The sequence below is a fragment of the Ovis canadensis genome, chromosome 3, assembly GCF_042477335.2.
Source record: "Ovis canadensis isolate MfBH-ARS-UI-01 breed Bighorn chromosome 3, ARS-UI_OviCan_v2, whole genome shotgun sequence".
NCBI lineage: Eukaryota > Metazoa > Chordata > Mammalia > Artiodactyla > Bovidae > Ovis > Ovis canadensis.
Window position 1 is genome coordinate 154,425,248 of NC_091247.1, and position 17,212 is coordinate 154,442,459.

Consider the following 17,212-nt stretch of genomic DNA (forward strand, 5'->3'; position numbering starts at 1 on the left):
TGATCTGGATAACCACTATGGTGTGATCACTAACCTAGAGCCAGACATCTTGGAGTGCAAAGTCAATTGGGCCTTAGCATCACTACAAACAAAGCTACTGGAGGTGATGGAATACCAGCTGAGCTATTTCAAATCCTAAAAGATGATGCTGTAAAAGTGCTGCAGTCAGTATGCCAGCAAATATGGAAAACTCAGCAATGGCTACAGGACTAGAAAGGTCAATTTTCATTCCAATCCCAAAGAAAGGCAATGCCAAAGAATGTTCAAACTATTGCACAATTGCATTCATTTCACATGCTAGCAAAGTAGTGCTCAAAATTCTCCAAGCTAGACTTCTACAGTACATGAAATAACAATATTCAAGATGTTCCTGATGTTCATGCTGGATATAGAAAAGGCAGAGGAACCAGAGATCAAATTGCCAACATCCATTGGACCATAGAAAAAGCAAGAAAATTCAAGAAATACATCTACATCTTCTTCATTGACTACACAAAAACCTTTGACTGTGTGGATCACAGCAAACTGTGGAAAATTCTTAAAGAGATGGGAATACCAGACCACTTCACCTGACTCCTGAGAAACCTGTATGCAGTTCAAGAAGCAACAGTTAGAACCAGACATGGAAAAACGGACTAGTTCCAAATTGGGAAAGGAGTACGTCAAGGCTCTATATTGTCCCCTGCTTATTTGACTTATATGCAGAGTACATCGTGTGAAATGTTGGGCTGGATGAAGCACACACTTGAATCAAGATTGCTGGGAGAAATGGCAATCACCTCAGATATGCAGATGACACCACCCTTATGGCAGAAAGCGAAGAGGAACTAAAGAGCCTCTTGATGAAGGTGAAAGAGGAGAGTGAAAAAACTGGCTTAAAACTCAACAGTCAAAAATGAAGATCATGGCATCCAGTCCCATCACGTCACAGCAAATAGTTGGGGAAACAGTGACTGTTTTCTTATGCTCCAAAATCACTGTAGATGGTGACTGCAGTCATGAAATTAAAACATGTTTGCTCCTTGAAAGAAAAACTATGACCAACCTGGACAGTGTATTAAAAAGCAGAGATATTACTTTGCCGACAAAGGTGCATATAATCAAATCTATGGTTTTCCCAGTAGTCATGTATGGATGTGAGAGTTGGACAATAAAGAAGGCTGAGTACCAAAGAATAGATGCTTTTGATCTGTGGTGTTGGAGAAAACTCTAGAGAGTCTCTTGGACTGCAAGAAATCAAACCAGTCAGTCCTAAAGGTAATCAATCCTGAATGTCATTGGAAGGACTGATACTGAAGCTGAAGCACCAATACTTTGGTCACTTGATGCATAGAGCTGATTGATTAGAAAAGACCCTGATGAAGGGCGATCCCATAATGGTGAAGGAATAGGACAGAGAGATACTTTCTCCCCTACAAATTCATCAAAAGATCATTTGAATGCAGAGAAACTTCCATAAAACAACTTCTGAACACTGTCCAAGGACACCAGGCACCCAGAAAGACAGCCCACTGTCCGAGGACACCAGGCACCCAGAAAGACAGCCCAGTTGCCTCAAAAGGAGGTAGGACAAAATATAAAAGATGAAAATAGAAACAAAGGATTTAGGAATAGAGGGTTTATCCTGGGGAGGGAATCATGAAGGAGAAGTTTCCATGCAATAGGAAACCCTCTCACAGGCATGTCTGTGGGGAGATTTGGAATCTCAGAGGGCTACATAACTGGAAAAATAAAAAGCCACACAGTATGTGCCTAACTGCTACTACCAGTGGAGAAGCAGCTCAGACACTCGCATCCACCAGCAGTGAGTGAGGGCTGGGCAGAGAGGCGTGGGCTGCATCATTGGTCTTTAGGGTAAGGACCAGGCTTGAATGCCCTGAGGACAATCTGATGGGGCTAATGTGAGATAACAACCCAAACCATAGGGTCACCAGAGAGACAAAAAAAGAAAAAGGACCTTTCTGGCAAAAGGCTCTAACACTACATGGTGACCCCTGACATGCTCACAGAACAAAGACTTGTGCCCTAGCAAATGCCAAAGGAGAGCGAGCCAGCTACCATTTAGGGCCCTCTCTCCCTAGAGGCAGAGAGGCAGAAGTGCAGCAGCCAGAGCCAGAAGCAAGAGGCTGCTCCAGTCTCAGCCCCAGAGACTGCATTTTCCACCAAACTGTGAGCAGGCTGCCAGTTGCTAAGCATGTCTTCCTGGGATCCTGGAAGGTTCACATCTGCCAGGAATACCACAGCCTTAGCAGCTCCTCAGAGGTGATACACACCACATCTGGGGCTGTGCCCTCATGACACACCTGGGAAACTGAGGAGCCAAGAATGGGAAGGTGCATAAGACTTCACAGCCCACCTGGGACAGTGTGCTCATCAAGCACCCAGTTGCCTGAGCAGCTTGGACCTGGGAAGGGCGAAAATTGCCCAGCCCATCTGGATCTGTGCCCTTGTGGAGCACCTAAGAACCTGAGTGTCTTAGACCTGGGAAATGCACAAAACTCAGGGCATGGTACCCTTGCAGAGCACCCTGGAGCCTGAGCAGGGTGGACCTGGGAAGTACACACCGCCTTGGGCTGTGGCAAACCCACTGTAGTCCATCCAGTGTGACCACTCCCCACACATGCCAGCGGTATTTGTTTGCAGAGTCCATCTTCACAGCACAACTGAACAAGTGAGCCTAAATAAGTGGCCACATGTGCCTTCTCTTGTCAGGGCAGAAATTAGACACTGAAGATACTTGCAAACAGAGGAATCCAAAATAAACAAAGAAGAGTGAACCACCCTGGAAGTGACAGGTGCAACAGATTAAAACCCTGCAGTTAATGCTGGGATTATGCATTTAAGGGGCAACTATAGAACTTTAGAACAAGTACAAGCCAGAACAAGGGACTATCTGCCACTGAACTGACCCCACACTTCCCACAACAGCTCCAGAGAAATTCTTAGGTATATTTTTAATATTATCACTTTTTAATTTTTAAAAAATTTTAATGCTTTATTACGCCTTTAACTTTCATGTTTATAATCTACTATTGCAAGGAGATCCAACCAGTCTATCATATAGGAAATCAGTCCTGAATATTCATTAGAAGGACTGATGCTCAAGCTGAAATTCAAATTCTTTGGCCACCTGATGCAAAGAACTGACTCACTGGAAAAGACCCTGATGCTGGGAAATATTGAAAGCGGGAGCAGAAGAGGAAAACAGAGGATGAGATGGTTGGATGGCATCACTGACTTCATGGACCTGAGTTTGAGTAAGCTCCAGGAGTTGGTGACAGACAGGAAAGCCTAGCATTCTGCAGTCCATGATCACAAAGAGTCAGACACAACTGAGCGACTGAGTAGAACTGATTACCTTTCTTAAAAAATAACCTTATTTTTTTTAAAATTCCATATATTTTTATTAATCTTTGTGACCAATTTTGTCTTGTATTTTTATACTGTATTTTTGAGAGTCTAACCTCTATTCTAGGTTTTTAATCTTTGCTTTTTGATATTTGTTATCAATTTTGTACGTTTAAGAACCTAATCTTCAGTATCCATTTTCACATAGGGATTTGATTACTGACTTGATTGTTCTCTTCCCTTTTGACACTCTGTGTTCTTTCCCTGGTCACCTCTGTCTCCCCCCTCCCTCTTCTCTTCTCTATGAATCTCTCTGGGTGTTCCTGGCTGTGCAGAGTTCTTTCACCATTAACCTAGGGGTTTTATCTTCAGTGCTCTATAGATGGAGAAGTCTCAAGGCTACTGTAAGAGGAGGACCAAAGCCCAGAGGCAAGAGGCTCAACTCCAGAACTTTAGAACATGGGACAACTCCTGTCTCTAGGGAGCATTAATAGACAAGATCCCACCCAAAAGTCTCCATACCTACACTGAAACCAAGCTCCTCCCAAGAGACAGCAAGTTCCAATGAAAGACACACCATACTAATTCTCCAGGAAAACAGGAACACAACCCTGAATATTAAAAGATGGGCTGCCTAAAGCCATACCAAACCCATATACAACTGAAAGTCACTACTGGATACTTCACTGCACTCCAGGGAGAAGACATCCAGCTCCACCCACAAGAACACAGACACAAGTTCCCCCAAGGAAACCTTGAGAAGCCACTGGTTCAACCCCAACCATAAGAGGTAGACTCCACAATTAAGAGGAACCACAACCTTCTAGCCTGTAGAAAGGACAACCCAAACACAGCAATCTAATCAAAATGAAAAGGCAGAGAAATATCCAGCAGCTGAAGGAACATAATAGTTCAGTTCAGTTCTGTTCAGTAGCTCAGTCGTGTCCAACTCTTTGCAACCCCATGAACCACAGCACACCAGGCCTCCCTGTCCATCACTAACTCCTGGAGTTTACCCAAACTCATGTCCATTGAGTAGGTGATGCCATCTAACCATCTCAACCTCTGTCATCCCCTTCTCCTCCTGCCTTCAATCTTTCCCAACATCAGAGTCTTTTCAAATGAGTCAGCTCTTCACATCAGGTGGCCAAAATATTGGAGTTTCAGCTTCAACATCAATCCTTCCAATGAACACCCAAGACTGATTTCCTTTAAGATAGACTGGTTGGATCTCCTTGCAATCCAAGGGACTCTCAAGAGTCTTCTCCAACACCACAGTTCAAAAGCATCAATTCTTTGGTGCTCAGCTTTGTTTATAGTCAAATTCTCATATCCATATATGACTACTGGAAAAACCATAGCCTTGACTAGACAGACCTTTGTTGACAAAGTAATGTTTCTGCTTTTTAATATGCTGTCCAGGTTGGTCATAACTTTCCTTCCAAGGAGTAAGCGTCTTTTAATTTCGTGGCTGCAATCACCGTCTACAGTAATTTTGGAACCCCAAAAAATAAAGTCAGCCACTGTTTCCACTGTTTCCCCATCTATTTGCCATGAAGTGATGGGACCAGATGCCATGATCTTAGTTTTCTGAATGTTGAGCTTTAAGCCTACTCTTTCACTCTCCTCTTTCACTTTCATCAATAGGCTCTTTAGTTCTTCACTTTGTGCCATAAGTATCATGTCATCTGCATATCTGAAGTTATTGATATTTCTCCCAGAAGATTTGATTCCAGCTTGTGCTTCATCCAGCCCAGCATTTCTCATGATGTACTCTGCTGCTAAGTCGCTTCAGTAGTGTCCGACTCTGTGTGATGCCATAGACGGCAGCCCACCAGGCTCCACCATCCCTGGGATTCTTCAGGCAAGAACACTGTAGTGAGTTGCCATTTCCTTTTCCAATGCAGGAAAGTGAAAGTGAAGTCGCTCAGTCGTGTCCGACTCTTAGCGATCCCATGGACTGCAGCCTACCAGGCTCCTCTGTCCACGGGATTTTCCAGGCAAGAGTACCGGTGTGGGTTGCCATGATGTACTCTGCATATAAGTTAAATAAGCAGAGTGACAATATACAGCCTTGATGTACTCCTTTTCCTATTTGGAACCAGTCTATTGTTCCATGTCCAGTTCCAACTGTTGCTTCCTGACCTGCATACAGGTTTCTCAAGAGGCAGGTCAGGTGGCCTGGTATTCCCGTCTCTTTCAGAATTTTCCACAATTTATTGTGACCCACACAGCCAAAAGTTTTGGCATAGTCAATAAAGCAGAAATAGATGTTTTTCTGGAACTCTCTTGCTTTTTCCATGATCCAGCGAATGTTGGTAGTTTGATCTCTGGTTCCTCTGTCTTTTCTAAAACCAGCTTGAACATCTGGAAGTTCATGGTTCAAACCCACCAAACCAAACAAAATAGGAGGAGATAGGGAGGCTACTTGAAAAATAATTCAGAACAATGATAGTAAAGATGACCCAAAGCCCTGAAAATAAAATGGAGTTACAGATAAATAGACTAGAGATCATGATTGAGAAGATGCAAGAAATGGACCTAAAAGAAGGATTGAGAAGATTCAAGGACCTAGAAGAAGTAAAGAAGAGTCAATCAATAATGAACAATGAAATAACTGAGATTAAAAACACTCTGGAGAGAGCCAACAGTAGAATAACTGAGGCAAAAGAGAGGATAAGTGAGGTGGAAGATAGAATGGTGGAAATAAAGGAAGCAGAGAAGAAAAAAATAGTAAAAAAAAAAAAAAATGAAGACAATCTCACAGACCTCTGGGACAATTTTAAACTCCCCAACATTTGAAATATAGGTGTCCCAGAAAAAAGAAGACAAAAAGAAAGGGCATAAGAAAATACTGGAGGAGATAATTATCAAAAACTTCCCTAAAATGGGGAAGGAAATAGCCACCCAAGTCCAATAAACCAAGAGAGTCCCAAACAGGATAAACCCAAGGTGACACACCCCAAGACACATATTAATCTATCTAACAAAAATTAAACACAGAGAGCAATTATTAAAAGTAACAGGGGAAAAGCAACAAACAATACACAAGGGGATCCTCATAAGGATAACAGCTGATCTTTCAACAGAAATTCTTCAAGCCAGAAGGGAATAGCAAGACATACATGAAGTGATGAAAGAGAAAAACCTAAAACCAAGATTACCATTAATAGCAAGGATCTCATTCAGATATGAAGGAGAAATCAAAAGCTTTACAGACAAGCAAAAGCTGAGAGAATTCAGCACTACCAAACCAGCTCTTCAACAAATGCTAAAGGATCTTCTCTAGACAGGAAACACAGAAAAGGGTTATAAAAATGAATCCAAAGCAACAGAGTAAATGGTAATGGGTTCATTCAGTTCAGTTCAGTTCAGTTGCTCAGTCGTGTCCGACTCTTTGAGACCCCATGAATTGCAGCTCGCCAGGCCTCCCTGTCCATCACCAACTCCTGGAGTTCACTCAAACTCACGTCCATTGAGTCAGTGATGCCATCCAGCCATCTCATCCTCTGTCCTCTCCTTTACCTCCTGTCCCAAATCCCTCCCAGCATCAGAGTCTTTTCCAGTGAGTCAACTCTTCACATGAGATGGCCAAAGTACTGGAGTTTCAGCTTTCACATCATTCCTTCCAAAGAACACCCAGGACTGATCTCCTTTAGAATGGACTGGTTGGATCTCCTTGCAGTCCAAGGGACTGTCATACTTATCAGTAATTACCTTAAGTGTAAATGGGTTAAATGCTCCAACCAAAAAACAAATTCTGACCAAATGGATACAAAAAAAGACCCCTATATATGCTCTCTACAAGTGACCCACCTTAAACCTAGGGACACATACAAACTGAAAGGGAGGGGCAAAGAAAGGATATTTCATGTAAATAGAGACAAAAAGAAAGCAGGAATAGCAATATTCATATCAGATAAAATAGACTTTGAAATGACCATGACAAGAGCCAAAGTAGGACACCACATAATAATCAAGGAAACAATCAAAGAAGATGCAACAATTAACAACATATACGCACCCAACATAGGAGTGCCTCAATATGTAGTGAAATGAAAGTGGCTCAGTCATGCCTGACTCTTTGTGACCCCATGGACTATATAGTCAATGTAATTCTCTAGGCCAGAGCACTGGAATGGGTAGTCTTTCCCTTCTCCAGGGGATCTTCCCAACCCAAGGACTGAACCCACGTCTCCCTCATTGCAGGCAGATTCTTTACCAGCTGAGCCACAAGGGAAGCCCAATATGTAATGCAAATGCTAACAAGTATGAAAGGGGAAATTAACAGTAACAACAATAGTGGGGGACTTCAATACCACACTCACACCAATGGATAGATCAACCGAACAGAAAATTAGCAAAGAAACACAAGCTTTAATTAGTACAGTGGACCAGTTAGACCTAATTAATATCTATAGGGCATTTCAGCCAAAAACAATGGGTTGCACCTTTTTCTCAAATGCACACAGAACATTAAATCTAGCCCTAGTAAATTTAAAAAAAAAAAGTTAAATCATTTCAAGCATCTTTTCTAATCACAATGCAGTAAGATTAGATATCAACTACAGGGGGAAAACTGTAAAAAACACATACATTTGGAGACTAAGAAACATGCTTCTGAATAACCAACAGATCACAGAAGAAATCAAAATATGCATAGAAACAAGTGAAAATGAAAACAAAATAACCCAAAACCAATGGGATTCAGTAAGAGCAATGCTAAGAGAGCTTTATAGCAATACAAGCCTACCTCAAGAAATAAGAGAAACATTAAATGACCAACCTAACTTTACACTTAAAGCAACTAGAGAAGGAAGAACAGAAAAACCTCAAAGTTAGTAGAAGAAAAGAAATCATAAAAATCGGTGCAGAAATAAGCGAAAAAGAAACAAAGGAGACTATAGAAAAGATCTACAAAACTAAAAGCTGCTTCTTTGAGAATAGAAATAAAATAGACAAACCATTAGCCTGACTCATCAAGGAAAAAAAGGAGAAGAATCAGATCAATAAAATTAGAAATGAAAATGGAAGAATCACAACAGACAACACAGAAATACAAAAGATCATAAGAGACAACTATGAGCAACTATATGCCAGTAAAATGGACAACTTGGAAGAAATGGACAAATTCTTGGAAAAGTATAACATTCCAAAAATGAATAAATACATAATCTGAGCAGACCAATCACAAGCAAGAAAATCAAAACTTTAATCAAAAATATTCCAACAAGAGAACAAGATGGCGGAGGAGTAGGTGGACATGGAGTACATCTCTCCCCACGGATACATAGGAATGCGCGTTCAGACACAAAAGTGCATGCAGGAAGAACACCAGCTGAGAGGGAACAGGAGTTCCTGATCAGCGGGAAAGAATATACAGAACCAAGCAAAACTCGGTAGGATGAAGGGACTAGGGGGAAAACCAGGAGCATTGCTAGAACTGGACCTGCCCTCAGAGGATTGGGGGACTGAAGGAGGGGTCAGATCCCTACATTGGGGCAATTGTCTGAGTCAGAGGAGAAACATTTAAGGCTAAAACAGCTGATCTGTGGCAGCCTAAATGGAATGAGAATTAGACAGACCTTGCCACAATCATACATAGCCTGGACAGGGATGCAGGTCCCCTAGAAGGTGCAGTGGCTGGGAGCTGGAGCTTAGGGATTGTGGAGCAATCCCAGGGTGAGGGATGCTATTGACTGCAGAGAGCCAGACCAACGGGACAGGAGGAAAGAGATTGTGGTGGGAAATGCCTGTGGAGGAAAGCCAGGCAGCCATGGAAGCAAGGTGATACTGCTGAATCACGTGTATGGGGTGGAGCCATCACCATAACCTCTCTCTTCCCACATGCCAGCACCTGGTGGCTGAACAATAGAGAGGCTGGCCCATCAAACACCTGACACACTGAACTACAGAGTAGGACCCCACCCAGGGAGCCCCTTTAGGTACCTGAGGCACTGATCTACAGAGTAGGAAGTCAGCCAGAGGGGCCCCTCTATGTGCCTGACATGATGAACAGCAGAGAAGGACCCCAGGCAAGAGAGCCCTCTAAGTGCCTGCACAGGCGGAGCTATGGAGAAAGACTAGCCAAAGAGGCCTTCTGATCGCCAGTGACCAGAGGCTCAGAAACAAAGACTGTGATAGGGCCATAACTCCTGTGGCTGAGGCAGTCTGTGTCCCTGCATGCTTGGTACTGAGAGGGTAACAGGCAGGAAGGTCAGGGGTCTCCAAACGGAGGAAATAGCCTGCAAGTGTCAGACATTTTTATCTCTCTTAAGCGGCAGCCAGAAACATACTAGCGATATTTTTTCCTTCTCTATACAAATTTAAAAGGAGGTTTCTCTTAAAATACTGTGTTGGCATAATGACACCTGGTTTCACCTGAAGTTAACTATTCTCAAACCTAGAGATAATCAATGCCCTTTTCTTATGCAAATGTTTGTCTTAAGATATGCTAATGTACTATGCTGCTGCTGCTGCTGCTAAGTCACTTCAGTCGTGTCCGACTCTGTGTCACTCCATAGATGGCAGCTCACCAGGCTCCCCCGTCCCTGGGATTCTCCAGGCAAGAACACTGGAGTGGGTTGTCATTTCCTTCTCCAATGCATGAAAGTGAAAAGTGAAAGTGAAGTTGCTCGGTCGTGTCCGACCCTCAGTGACCCCATGGACTGCAGCCTTCCAGGCTTCTCCGTCCATGGGATTTTCCAGGCAGGAGTACTGGAGTGGGGTGCCATTGCCTTCTCTGAATGTACTATGCATTTACCCCAAACTCTGTCTTCAAGTTGGTTCCGCCTCTTGGCTCAGAACCTACTTGACAAACCAGTATGTTATACTCAGATACTGTTCCTCTAATCTATGTAAATGGAAATATTTGTATGGTGATCTGCCCTTCTTCAAGATTCAAGTTAATCATTTTATGGCCCAGGATGAACCATTGGTGCCAAGATTATCCCAAAATGCATCTTATGGGTGAGGGGCCTGGTGCCATTCTGAGTTTTAAGACATTCCTTTCTTTCATTAACAGACTGCTAGTGACTATATAACATCCAGCTGAAGACCAGCAGGGCGGTACTCTTTCTGCCCCCTTCTGATGCCTTTGTCAGAGGCTTTCTCTATCTCCTTTATACTTTAATAAAACTTTATTACACAAAATCTCTGAGTGATCAAGCCTCGTCTCTGGCCCCGGATTGAATTCTTCTCCTCCGGGGGCCAAGAATCCTGGTGTCTTTGAGTGATTCAACAACAACCTTTCAGTACCTCCAGGGTCCTGATGACCCAAGCAGCTACACCATCTTCACACTCAACCCTCACAGGGACAGAGCTGCCACAGGCAAAAAAGTGTTGCTGTGGGGTCGCTTTGGTCATGTCCAACTCTTTGTGACTCTGTGGACTGCGGCCTGCCAAGCATCTCTATCAGGGAGGTTCTCCAGGCAAGAATACTGGCGTATGTTGGCAAATACTGGCTGCCATACCCTTCTAGAGCACTATATTTCCTACTGCCTTCATGGCCCATTCCCTTGAGTACCTGGTGCTGCCAGAACCTCTGTGACCCAAGGAGCTGCACCACCTCTGAACCTGGCCCTCACTGGGGCAGGCCCAAGTGCTCCAGGGCAGCCTCAGGAGCAAACCCCAGTGGACGGCCCACATACAGAGGTGGAAATAAAACCACAATCAAAACTCAGGGGTAGTGCAGCAAAGGAAGAAGACCCAAAACCTTGCCACCAGCTGTACAAGCTGCAGATTAAGCCTGCACAATCAACTAGGCAGACTCTGTGTCTACAGAATATATAAAAGGATATTGAGCGCTCCCACAAGAGAACATGCACTAGTTCTATAGCTATGGACACTGGAGGCAAGACTACACAGGAGTAGGACCAGATTAGAATCCGAGCTGACCCAACAGTAGGTCCAAATATCAGTACGGTGTTGGAGGGCATCCTAGGGAGGTGACATGGACTGTGACTCCCAGCGAGGGAAGGATCCTGACAACAGTGACTCAAGAAAAACATTTATTATTCTTATGTTTTGACTTGTTCTGTAGTTTCTTTCTGATTCTTTTTTTCTTTTTTTCTCTTTTTTTACTCTGTTGCAGTTGTCAGTTTTATTGCCACTATGAAGTCTGATTAAGCTTTTGAGTGTTTTTTTTCATCAATCACACTTTTTATTGTTGCTATAAACCTTGCCTCTATGTTGGGCTTTTGCAGTTCTGTGGAGTTCTCCTTTTTTTTTTTTTTTTTCCATTCCCCTTCCCTTTTTGCTTTTCTCTTTTTTCTTTTTAATTATAATTTTTATAGACCTATTATTATTTTTCTACATTTATTCCTTTCTTTGTTTTTCCTACTGTTCTCCCCTTGCAGTTAATCTTTAATGTATATAAATCTTCTTTATCTACCTCTCTTTAGCTTTGCATATCTATTCTTTCTTTCCTTTCTCTCCTTTCTTCTCAACATATTTGCTAGTTTTGTTTTCATTGGCACTTGGCAACGGTGCTATTGGCACTTGGTGCCCACTTGAAACTACCTGAAAAAGGTGCCACTTGGCACCTTGCTTTAGTTTTGCTTTCCAGCTTGTACTTCAGTTAGTTTTGTTCATAACTGGTAGATACAATTTTTGGCTTCTTTTGTTCTCTGGGTCAATCTCTTGTACTTTATTGGACAGTTTTGATTTTGCTTATGGATATTTATGTATATGTGTATATTCCATTATTTTAATTATAAGTTGCCTGATTTTGTAACTGTCATTCATCTGGGGTTCATCTTTGGTTTCTCGTTTATGGGTATTTGTTTTAATCTCACTTAATATCATAACAGACCACTTGTGGAATCCTCATTCCTGACCAGAGATCAAGTCCTGAGTGTTTGAAGTGGGATCACTGACTCCAAGACCCTAGACTACCAGAGAACTAACCGTAGGGGGAAGTATCAAATAGTGAGAACTCCCACAAAGGAAACCACTTGAATACAAGACCTGGCATTCCCCAACCACCAGGAGCACCCTATGCAGCACACCTCATCCAAACAACAACAAACAAAACAACAATGTAACTGAATCATCGATAGACGGGATTACCACCATATTCAGCCTTGCCCATCAGAGGATAAACAAACAAACAAACAAAACTCAGCATAAATCTCACCCCATACTAAGCTTACACAAACAACTGCACCAACCTTAGCAGGGCAGAAATCAAAAGGAACAAAAAATTCAACCTTGAGGCCTGGATAAAGGAGACCTCAAACACAATAAGTTTAAAAATATAATGAAAAGGTAGAGAAATACTGCACAAATAAAGGAACAAACTAGAAACAAAAAAGTCCAAATAAATGAAGAGGAAATAGGCAAACTACCTGAAAAAGAATTCAGAATAATGATAATAAAGATGATCAAAACATTGAAAGCAGAATGGAGAAAATGCAAGAATCAATTAACAAACACCTAGGACAATTAAAGAATAAACAATACAATTACTGAAATTAAGGATACTCTACAAAGAATCAATAGCAGAATATCTGAAGTAGAAGAATGAATCGGTGACCTGGAACATAAAAGAAGAAGGAGTCAGTGGAAATCACTTTTGAAGAGGAGAATAAAGTAAAAAGAATGAAAAGAACTGAGGACAATCTCAGAGACTTTGGGGACAACATCAAATGCACCAATATTTGAATTATAGGAGTCCCAGAAGAGAAAAAAGCAAGGGTATGAGGAAAATTTTGAAGAGATTATAGTTGAAAATTTTCCCAACATGGAAAAGGAAATAGTCAATCAAGTCCAAGAGGTGCAAAGAGTCCCATACAGGATAAACCCAAGGAGAAACACACCAAGACACATACTAATCAAGTTAACAAAGATTAAATACAAAGAAAGAATATTAAAAGAAGCAAGGGAAAAGCAACACCTAGCATACAAGGGAAAGGCCTTATGTTTAAAAGCTGATCTCTCAGCAGAAACTCTGCAGGCCAGAAGGGAATAGCGGGATATATTTAAAGTACTGAAAGGGAAAAATCTACAACCAAGATTATTCTACCTGACAAGGACCTCATTCAAAATTGATGGAGAAATCAAAAGCTTTTCAAACAAGCAAAAGTTAAGAGAATTTACTACCACCAAACCAGCATTACAACAAATGTTAAATTGACTTATATAGTCACGATATACAAGAGAAGAAAAATATCTACAAAATCAAACTACAAACAATTTGGAAAATGCCAGTGGGAACATCAGTTCAGTTCAGTTCAGTTCAGTCCAGTAGCTCAGTTGTGTCCAACTCTTTGCGACCCCATGGACTGCAGCATACCAGGCTTCCCTGTCCATCACCAACTCCCAGAGTCTACTCAAATTCATGTCCATTGAGTCGGTGATGCCATCCAACCATCTCATCCTCTGCCATCCCCTTCTTTTCCCACCCTCAATCTTTTCCATCATCAGGGTCTTTTCAAATGAGTCAGTTCTTCACATCAATAACTCCTATCAAATTACCAATGGCATTTTTCAGAGAACAAGAAGAAAAATTTTCACATTGTGTATGGAAACACAAAAGACCCTGAATAGCCAAAGCAATCTTGATAAAGAAAAATGGAGCCAAAAGAATAAATCTTTCTGACTTCAGAATATACTACAAAGCTAAAGTTATCAAGGCAGTATGGGTGCTGGTAAAAGAAAAAAAAGCAGGAATATAGACCAATGGAATAAGGTAAAAAGTCCAGAGATAAACTCACTCACCTATGGGTACCTTATCTTTGACAAAGGAGGCAAGAATATACAATGGAGGGAGATGGCTTCAAGATGGTGGAGGAATAAGATGACACCACCTTCTCCCCCACAAATATACCAAAAAATCATCTGTATGTGGAACAATTCCCACATGATATCTTCTGAACACTGTCAGAGGACCCCAGAAGTCCAGAAGGGCAAATCAATCTCCTCTGAATGAAGTAGGACAAAAGATAAAGACAAAAGGGAAGACAAAGGATTTCAGAATGGGGACCCTTGTCCCAGCGAGGAAGTCACAAAGTAGGAGAATTTCCAAACAATAAGAAACCCCCTCACAGGTGGGATCAGCAGGGAACTTTGGATCCTCAGAGGAAAGCACGAGGCAAAGCAGAGAAAATGCACTACAGAGATTGTGCCAAACAGCAATTTCCAGCTAAGAAATGGCTCACATACTTGCATTCACCTGCAGTGAGTGGGGGCTGGGTGTGGAGGCTTAAGCTTCAGGGGCTGGTCCTCAGGGAGGGGACTGGGGCTAACTGCTATGAAGATAATATGGCAAAAAAAAAAAAAAGGAAAATCCATTGGGCCACCAGAGAAACAAAAGAACATTCCATGGGACGGCCCTAGCACAGTACTCTAAGTCTGCTTATGCCCACAGAACAAAGGACCATACTCTAGTGACTACCAAAATGGGGCAAGCTGGCTATGGTCTATGGCCCCAGAGACAGTCTGGGAAGTAGGCACATGATTGTCAGCAGCAGAAGGCAAGGTGCCAGTACAGTCAAGAGATTGTGACTACTGCCAAGCTATGAAAATCCATGGATTGCTACCTATGTCTTCCTGGGATTTTTAGCGGCTTAGCACTGTCATAAGTGTCACAGTCTGGGTCCAACTCCTCTTTGGAAACACATAACTCGCCTCAGGCTGAGGTGAACCTCCATGTGGCCCAGCCACAGCAAGCACTCCCCACACACTCCAGCAGTATTTTCAGTATTCCTCCCTCTCTACAGGGCAACTGAGCAAGTGAGCCCAAAGAAGAAGCCAGTTTTATCTCCTATGTCAGGGCAGAGATCAGACACTGGAGAGAGACTTTCAAGGAGAGGTGGGGCAAAAATCACAGCAAAAGCATGAGCAAAAGAAAGAACAGTGACAGGTGCAGCAGTTTAAATTCCCACAATTAATCTGAGGCTATGCACTTTAGAGTCAAATGTAGACTTTAAGAGAAATTACAAGCTGGAGCAAGGGAAGAACTGAGTCTGAACTGACTCCACACTGCCCATAACAGGTCCAGAGAGCTTCCTAGATATATTGGAAGACTTTCTGAATAGGCAATAATACTGGAGCAGGAAAACAGAGGAATCATTCAGACGTCCCTCTCACTACCACTCTATATATACTCCCCACCCATATTTTTTTATTTTTAAAATACTGTCCTCCCTTTTTTTCTCATATTATCTAATAAGGTTCTTTATTATTTCTTTAATTTTTATTTTTATAAGTTAATTTTATCTTTAAAATACATTATTTTAAAAATAAATTCTATATATTTTCTATTCAATGTTTTTTTTAATTTTGTATTTTTGAGAGTCTGTTTTTTCTAGGTTTTTTATTTTTTATTTTCAATATTTTGTATTCAGTTTTGTACCTTTGAGAGTCTAATTTTTCACTTAAGGGTTTGATTATTGCCTTGATTGCTCTCTTCTCTTTTCACTCTTCCTATTCACCTTCTCATCCCTTCTTCTCCTTTTCTTCTTCTGTTCTCTATATAAGCCTGTGAATCTCTCTAGGTGTTTTTGGCTGTTGAATTGTTTCACCATTAATATGGGAGTTTTCTCTTCTGTGCTGTATTGCCTGAGAAGTCTTGATATTACTCTAAGAGGTTGGGCCTGAATCCCAGAGGTAGCTGACTCAACTCAAGGACCATGTAATAGATGAGAGCCTGCCCAAAGGCATACATCTCATCACTGAGACCAAGCTCCAGCCAAGAGCCAGTAAGCTCCAGTGCAGGACACCCCATGCCAATCCTTCAGCAAAGCAGGAGCACAAACCTCCACATTAGTAGGCAGATTGCCAAAAGTCATACCAAACCCATAGATACCCCAAAACACATTACGGCACACAGCACTGCCCTACACAGAGACTAGATTCAGCTCCATCCACCAAAACACAGGCACAAGCCCACTCCCTTCCCCAACCAGGAAACCTTTAAAAGGCACTAGTTCAACTGCACCACAGGGGGCAGACTTCACAGTTAAGAGGAGCTAGGACCTTCAATGGGCTTCCCTGGTGGCTCAGAGGTTAAAGTGCCTGCCTGGAATGCAGGAAACCCGGGTTCAATCCCCGGGTCAGGAAGATCCCCTGGAGAAGGAAATGGCAACCCACTCCAGTACTCTTGCCTGGAGAATCCCATGGAGGGAGGAGCCTGGTAGGCTTCAGTCCATGGGGTTGCAAAGAGTCAGACACTACTGAGCGACTTTACTTTACTTACTTAGGACCTTCAATAGCTACATAGTTCTGATAGGACTATCATATCATAGTTCCATAGGACTGGTGCTGAAGCTGAAGCTCTAATACTTTGGCCACTTGATGTGAAGAACTGACTCACTGGAAAAGACCCTGATGCTGGGGAAGATTGAATGCAGGAGAAGGGGATGACAGAGGATGAGATGGTTGGATGGCATCACTGACTCGCCGGGCATTAGTTTGAGCAAGCTCTGGGAGTTGGTGATGGACAGGGAAGCCCGGCATGCTGCAGTCCAAGGGATCACAAAGAGTCGGACACAGTTGACTAAGTGACTGAACTGAACTGAACTGATGACCTTCCAGCCTGCAGAAAGGAGGTTCCAAATATAGTAAATTAAACAAAATGAAAAGACAAGAAATTTGCAGCAGATAAAGGAATATGGTAAAAAAAAAAAAAAAAAAAACAAGACTGAACAATGAGGAGGAAATACGTAGTCTACCTGAAAGAGAATTCAGAGAAATGATAGTAAAGATAATCCAAAATCTTCAAAACAAAATGGAGGCACAGATAAATAGGCCGGAGGCACAGATCAAGATGATGCAAGAAATGTTCAATAAGGACACAGAAGAATTAGACTAAACAATCAGCAATGAACAACACACTAAATAAGATTAAAAATACACTAGAGGG

At 42.2% G+C, this 17,212-nt stretch overlaps 1 non-coding gene across 1 annotated transcript; it reads left to right on the top strand.

Moving 5' to 3' along the window:
* The first annotated feature begins 16,338 nt into the window (after positions 1–16,338).
* Positions 16,339–16,411, top strand: TRNAS-GGA (transfer RNA serine (anticodon GGA)). Its single transcript has one exon. It is a non-coding gene; the product is annotated as a tRNA-Ser (tRNA).
* Positions 16,412–17,212: the final 801 nt, after the last annotated feature.